Source organism: Lolium rigidum, chromosome 5 (genome assembly GCF_022539505.1).
Source record: "Lolium rigidum isolate FL_2022 chromosome 5, APGP_CSIRO_Lrig_0.1, whole genome shotgun sequence".
NCBI lineage: Eukaryota > Viridiplantae > Streptophyta > Magnoliopsida > Poales > Poaceae > Lolium > Lolium rigidum.
Window position 1 is genome coordinate 195,340,552 of NC_061512.1, and position 7,551 is coordinate 195,348,102.

General features: G+C 40.4%; 1 pseudogene; it reads left to right on the forward strand.

The window, feature by feature from the left end:
- The first annotated feature begins 307 nt into the window (after positions 1-307).
- Positions 308-6,643, forward strand: LOC124656905 (annotated as a pseudogene).
- The last annotated feature ends 908 nt before the right edge of the window (positions 6,644-7,551 follow it).

Genomic DNA, 7,551 nt, shown 5'->3' on the forward strand with positions numbered 1-7,551 from the left:
AAGCTGCGGTGGCGGCGGCTCGGATCCAGCACTGGTCGCCCAAACCGACGCGGCAGAGAGCTACAATAGGCAGGTCTGGGAGGAGGTGGCGGTGCTGGAGAATCCAGGTCGGCAGTGGAGATTGGAGAAGGAGGCAGCGGTGGCCGGTGGCCATTGCCTGCTCGCGCGGCCGCCACCGGAAGGGACGCCCTTCCTGTCGACGAGCCGACACGCAAAATTACGAAGACGCCCCTAAGCAGCAGAGTAAACCACAGAATTGCCGCCGCAACTCGCAACAGGCAACAACAGCCCACGGTACCAACCCAAACCCAAAAGCAAGCACGCGCATCAGTCAACGAGCAAGAGCTCCTAAATCCCGATTTCCCCTCCCCTCGCTCCTTGATTTTGCGTTTGCTTCATCAGTCACTGGGACTGGCTCGTCTCTTTCTCGTTGGTTTCATTTGCAGTTGCAGCTAACCCGGAGTGCCGCACAGCGCTAGATGCCTGCACTTCTTCTCTAGGTAAATTCGCCATCCTGTCTAAGTCCTTTTGGAATTTCCGAGCAGGGCTCCCCTGCTTATGCATGTCGCATGAATTTCCGGCTTGATTCCTGAGACCTCGAAGTTATGTATCGTCTGCTTGTTCATCGACTTTCTTAGCTCTCTGCATCAGTTCTTCAGATTAATCTGCTGGGTGTTTGTGATTGATGTGTCTATATCGAGCTATCCACTACTAAGTTTGCATGATGTTTCAGGGATTAGTGAAGACTAAATTAGGTACAGTTCTTGATGTATGTATAGATTAATTTGGTTTCTGTTCTATCTCTTTTGGGGAGAACGAACAAACTACCCGGAAAAAAAATGTATCCCCTTTTACTACGACTGCTGCTGCTGCTAGATATACAACATGAAAGTTTTATGTTGAACAAAGGCACAAGTTAGTCATGCAAACTAGAAGTGAGTTGAAAAGGTACTAGATTTTTGTTGTTGTGGCCCATTGGTTTTGATAATAATTACTAATCCCTTCGCTCCATAATATGTGTCGTGGTTTTAGTTCAAATTCGATCGGTGGGAGTAGTATTCATCCAGGCAAAATTTGTCAACTAGTGTCGCATAATTCATCCGTGTTCCCACTTACAGATGTGTGATTTTGGTTTGGGGAAATCACCCACACACCATGACTTTTTAAAGGGACTACAGGCTGTGTCTGTGTGGAAGGCAAACAATTTTTTTCCTCCCAGGCGGAAGTGTTTGTGCAATCAGAAAGTATAAAATGGGCAGCAAAGCTAGCAAATATGAAAACCTGGAGAGTATGTTACACGACCAGAGTTCTGAACCGCACAAACTGCCATTTAAATATTTGAAAAAGATCACAAATAGCTTCTCTGATGAGCGTGTGCTTGGTAGAGGCGGTTCAGGTGTTGTCTATAAGGTAAGATTGAACAATATCTTTTTCACGTTCAAATATATGTGAATTGTATCCGAAGATCCATATCCATATTAATAAGGTATTATAAACAGGGGGAACTACGTAATGGAGAAGCAATTGCTGTGAAGAAGCTTGAGCGATCATTGCCGGGCTTTGAGAAGCAGTTCACAAATGAGGTGTACCATTTTATGAAGCTTAAGCACCCAAATATTGTGCGCCTTTTAGGCTACTGCTACGAAACACAGAATGTTTGTGTAAAGCACAATGGGAAATACGTTTTTGCCGAGATGTCAGAAAGGCTGCTTTGCTTGGAGTATTATCCAAATGGAAGCCTTGATCAATATCTTTCAGGTACGACAACTTCACATCGGTCATGTCTTGATTCTCTATATCCTTTTCCGTCTTGCTTTGAGATTGTCTGCGGATTTGGGCACTGCTGCGAAATAACAGTATTTTGTAACACATATACTATGGGTGTTACAAGTTGCCAGTCTTGCCAAAGGGGAATGTACATTTGATGTTTGTAGCCCTTTCATATTTTATCTAGAGCATAACAATAACAGATTTTTGTATAACCTATGTCATTTGTTTGGTCATGAGTGCAGATGAATCTTCTGGACTTGATTGGCCCACACGCTACGAAATAATTGAGGGGATTTGTTATGGTTTATATTATCTTCATGCGGAAACTGATACTCCTGTCCTTCATTTGGACCTAAAACCTGCCAACATATTGCTCGACGATGATATGTTGCCGAAACTTACAGACTTCGGTCTGTCAAAACTCCTCGATCAACAACAAACTATTTGCACTTCAAGTCGTGATGGGACACTGTGAGTTAAATGAAATTTTATGATCCATCACCTTTTTAGTGATTGTGAAATTGTGTCTGGTTTATAGTCTCTTTAAAACTTTCGAAGCTCAAATGTGATGCAGCGGTTACATGGCACCAGAATACCTCACTACAACAAAAGAGTCATGTAAAGACGCTTGTTATTTGACGCTTTTATGTTCGTCCCTACATCCGTAATCAAGGCATGTGTTGAGACGTTTGTTGAGACGCAGCACTGTACGTCCCAAGTCTCTAGGTTTACACATTAGTAAAAAAACTCGCCCAGGTTTACTACTTCCCACACCAAGTCGGAAGTTGTTATATTCCCAGCGCAAGTAAAACCTAGGGTCGCCGCCACCAGTTCCGATCTTGGTACTCCTCTAGGGTGAACTCTCCCCTCGACCTTCTTTGTCTCTCCCGAGAACCATGCGAGGGCGAGCGATTAAGAGGATTGCTAATTCTTTGTCTCTCCCGAGACACATGCGACGACGTACGATTCCAAGGACCATCTGGTGCTGGGTCAACGTTGAATTTGGCTGTACTAGATTACCTGTTCATCGATGTTCTAATCGATCAAGTGTTCCTTGCCGCTGGACTCCTCATTCCTCTCTGCAATTAGGTATCTCTTCCGCCTATTCCCTAAGATTTTTGAAACCTTTCTCTGCAATTATGTTTTTGCTGCTCATATTTGCGTACAGGGTAGATGTCGTTGTAGTTTTCGTACAGAAGATAATAAACAAGCCAACACCCGGAGGTGCTATTCACTGCGGAAGGCATCAATTGGATCGTATCATAACGTAACTTCTATTTTTGGATATAGTTTCAATGCACTAAGCTTCCTCCATCTGAAACATGGTTATTTATCTAAGAACATGACCAGATCTACTGAGCTCATGCAGTAGATATGTGTATATGTCTTCAATCGGACTGTAACTCTAAGATGATTTTATGCAGCACAGCTTCACAAGGTAATTATTATGTGATTATTCAAATGCACTAAGCTTCCTCGATCTGATACATAGTTATTTGTCTACGAACAGGATAAGATCTGCTGAACTCATCTAGTACATTTGTGTATATGTCTCCAATGGGACTGTAACTCTAGGATAAATTTCTGCAGCTTCGCAAGGTATTTACTCTGTGCTCAACTGCTCATAAGCATATTAAATTGATGTCAAATTTTTAATAGTTTACCAACTGTTTTATGGCCGTGTAGTTGCTTCTCTGCAGATTTTACTTTGGGTTAATTTTTCAAGCGGCACAGCATGGAGAGCATCCAAGTTTGCAGAAGAAGCTAACAAGAGAGAAGATGCCCGACACTTATTATGATCGGAGAGAGTAAATAAATTCACATTAGCTAGAAAACTACTACGGAAATTATAGGGACTTGTTCAGCCATGTATGCCAATATTTGTAAGATGTACGTTTCAATTGTAATGTTCTTGAATTACCATCAAATAATATAATTGATGTTTTGAGTTTTGTAATGTTTTATTTTGTTTTGTGATGGCTGGAATTTGGTTTCCATCATATGATATGCACCGCTGCAAAATTTGCACAATATTTTAAGAATAAGTTGATTTATATATAACACAAAATAGTATCTATTCAAGGATGCAATAAACTGACTCAGTTTTGGTAGAGATGATATGTTAGGGATCTAGAAAAGGCCTCTAGTAGCATAAACACGCTTTTAAAAACGTCTCTCTTTATTTTTGGGACGCTAACATGTGCGTCTTTAAGGTATTTGAGACGGTGCATAAGAAGACGCTTCTATGACGCTTTATAGTAGCGTCCTTACAACCATGTAGAGATGGAATTTAGCGTCTCTAGTAGCTAAATTAGATGTCTCTACATGTCGTTTTTCTTGTAGTGCCTCCATGGAGGTATAGTCACGACCAAGTCAGACATATTCAGTTTGGGAGTAATAATCATGGAAGTAATAAGAGGAGACCGGGACTACCCAGGACTTACTGAAACTTCCTCTGAGGAATTTATTGAGCTTGTAAGTGTATTATGATCCAACTTTGAATGTTTAATTCATTTCGTAGAGCATGCTACGCTTTATCTTTGCGTGCTGATAACATTCAGAATTTTTTTTTGCTGGTAAATAACATTCTGAATTCATGTTTCAATTTTATAGACCCTTAATAAATGGAGAAATGCATTGGGGAAAGCACCTGGTTCTACATCGCTAGAAGTAGACTGTCAACAAATAAAAAGATGCATTCAGATAGGTCTATTGTGTGTGAATCCTGAGCGAGCCAGAAGGCCAACGACAACCAAAGTTATGAAGATGCTTCAAGGAATGTCAGAGATATACCAGGTTGATAACTCTTTTTTTTTCTTTGAGATGGACCAGGCTGATAACTTTATGTTAATGCATACAATATGTATCTGCTAGCTCTTTCCATTTTCTTAATTTGTGTGAATAGGCATTTCATCTGGTTTTATTATTGGGGAGTTTGCCACAGCACGCCCTTTTCCCTTCTTTGCTGGATACCATTATAAAATCACGCTTTTGCTGTGGCACACTGTTCTTTGCACATTGTTCGCTCAGACACACTGCAACTAATATTAATGAAACTATCAATAATAACACACAAATGTCAGTTGTGCCCTCCCCACCTATCAGTATGACACACCACCCCGAGTCCCCACTGGTGGTGCTATGGGGTCGAACAGGCGAGACCCTGAACCGCCTTGAGTCTGAGCTCATATAGAATTCATGGGGTCTAGACTCTAGAGCTCCTCTGCTTGAACGAGGCAGAGGTTATGCTCGTCCAAAGAGGTCACTGACTCACTGAGCCAGAGGACAAGGTGTTCCAATAGGGCAATAGGAGGGGAAGTTTTGTGCACAAAGAGGCGAATCGTGCAATCAATTGACAAGAGGTGACGGCATCTGTTCAAGCAAGATTACTGTCAGATCTATCTAGTCTCTTTTTTTGAAATGGGGAACATACCCCCGGCCCTGCATCAATTGATGCACACAGCCTCATTTATTGAAAGTTCAAAGATTCATCTATCTAGTCTTGTGACTCTAAATAGTTTGCAAGTAGAGCTCGTTGCCAAGAACACGTCCGTGAAAAGAGCACGACAGTCTCTCACACATTGGGAAGAAGATGAGTAAGCGGCAAGGGGCAGTTTGGGTATTCTAAGTTTTTCTCCCCGAAAAATTTCAGAAATTACTATTTGTTGACTTTAGTGTGTCTGAGCAAAGAATATGAAAATAACGCTATGTCCCGGCAAAAATGCATTTTTAATGGTACATACTACATAGTAAAGAAGGGCAAAGTAGAGTCTGCTTGGACAAAATCTCCCTATAATTTCGCCCACATCATATCCCCTTCATTAGTACATAATATTGATTTTTAATATCTGTATTTAGAATACAAAAAGGATGTTAAACCACACTGCTATCAAAATTCAAAACCACTCACATGAAAATGCACCAGATTTCAACCACTGACATGGGAGAAGCTTGCTCCCAGATGGACCTAACTGCCATCCATCAGATTCTAGTCTTGAAGCACTACAAAGATGATGAAAGGGCTGGTAATGAGGTAACTGGAGACAACGCATTCTAGTTCCACCTCTGTTTTTGGGTTCCTGTATGTTCATCAGCCTCCATGATTTTGTGTTCATGTGTGTTCATCAGCCCCTATGCTGCAGCTATCTTTCCAAGAATGGACACAAGGTATACAAGATACCCTGAACATAAAGAAAAGGGGTGATATTGCATTTCGGGACGAAGATTTTGAGGCAGCCATAGATAACTATACCCAGGTATTATCTTTACTACGGAGCTATTCAGTATTGTATTGTACAATAAAGTCACTGTAATAAAGCAGATTCGTTCATTGTCTGTATTGCTTTACAGTTAATTGGTGTTATGGTAATCCCGTCAGTAACTGTCTTTGCCAGACGTAGCTTTGCTACCTTATGTCTGACTCTGACCAATCTGCTGCTGCCCTCCGGGACGCGATGCAAGCACAGGCTACCTTTCCGGATTGTCCCACAGGTTTGTACATGCAGTCAGTAGCCCTAACAAGGCTAAACCTGCATAGTGATGCCACGGAAATGTTGAATCAGGCGTCACAGCTAGAAGTCAAGTGGATTCAGAAATCTGAAGAAGAAGAAATGGAGAGACAAAAGAAGTCGAATGATGCAAGTCATAGCGATGGGGGCGAAACTTTCAGTTTTCCTACCATCCTTTTGAATTCCTAAAATTACATGAATGAGTATTCTATGGTATAGGGTGTCATGCATATCTTGCGTGTAGGAGTACCAGAAAGTTGTTTTGTCACCTTTTGGTCGTGTTGGTGTAACATCCCAACTTTTCTAGAATTTTGGAATGTTTAATTAACTAAATAAGTTGATTGATTTGCTTTGATTGTGTTGAATTTCTAGGAAACAAATTCCGAGGCTTGTTTAATTTTCTCTCAACCTTTATCAAAATAATATGAATTTTTGTTGGGGAATTTTGGATTTTAACTCATTTGAATTTGGGACCTTTCAAAATTAGCTCTTCAAACATGTTTAAACTAATAAACACGTGTGGGGAATATTCTATCTGATCTTATTTGGTCTTAATTGCACATTTGGATTTCCCGAACAGAACAGTAGTATTTATCAAAACCCTAGAAATTAATTTTTGGGATTTATTAAAATCTTTTAAATTCATGTAACAAATATATTTTTTATGGATTTTAGGGATGAGAAGTAGGCATTATATTATGAAGACCAAATCGATTCCTAATTAAAAATAAAAGATGGAAATAGAAAAAACATAGTTTTTTTAGATAAAAGAAAAACATATACTAAATCAGACTGTTTGATGAATTTTTGTACCAAAAATTCATAAGTATAGATTAAGACAGCTTGTGTCTATGAAGTGTGGGCCCCACAGTATGACCAATATTTATGAAAGATATTGAACTTTTCATAGAGTTCATCGTCTAAGTTACCATGGCAACATATTGCAATTTTGGTTAACGGCTCAAGTAGTATGGTCGTTGAGTTATTTGAAATGTGTTAGTTCGAATAAGCTAGCTAGCTAGTTCCTTGAGTACCATGCACATCGATCAGCTACATGCATATACCAATTAAAGAATCGTGGTAGTCTGGTAGCTTCACGTGCCCATGCAGAAACAAAATCATGTTACGTGGTAGTTTCACACTAAATGGAATAAACAAGGACGAGATCAGGTGTCTTGCGCCAATCTATCCGTATATTATACGGCTGACCTCACGGATGACGCAACGTCTGGAAGAGATAGACTCAGATTTAAACAACCACGCGTTTTGAACT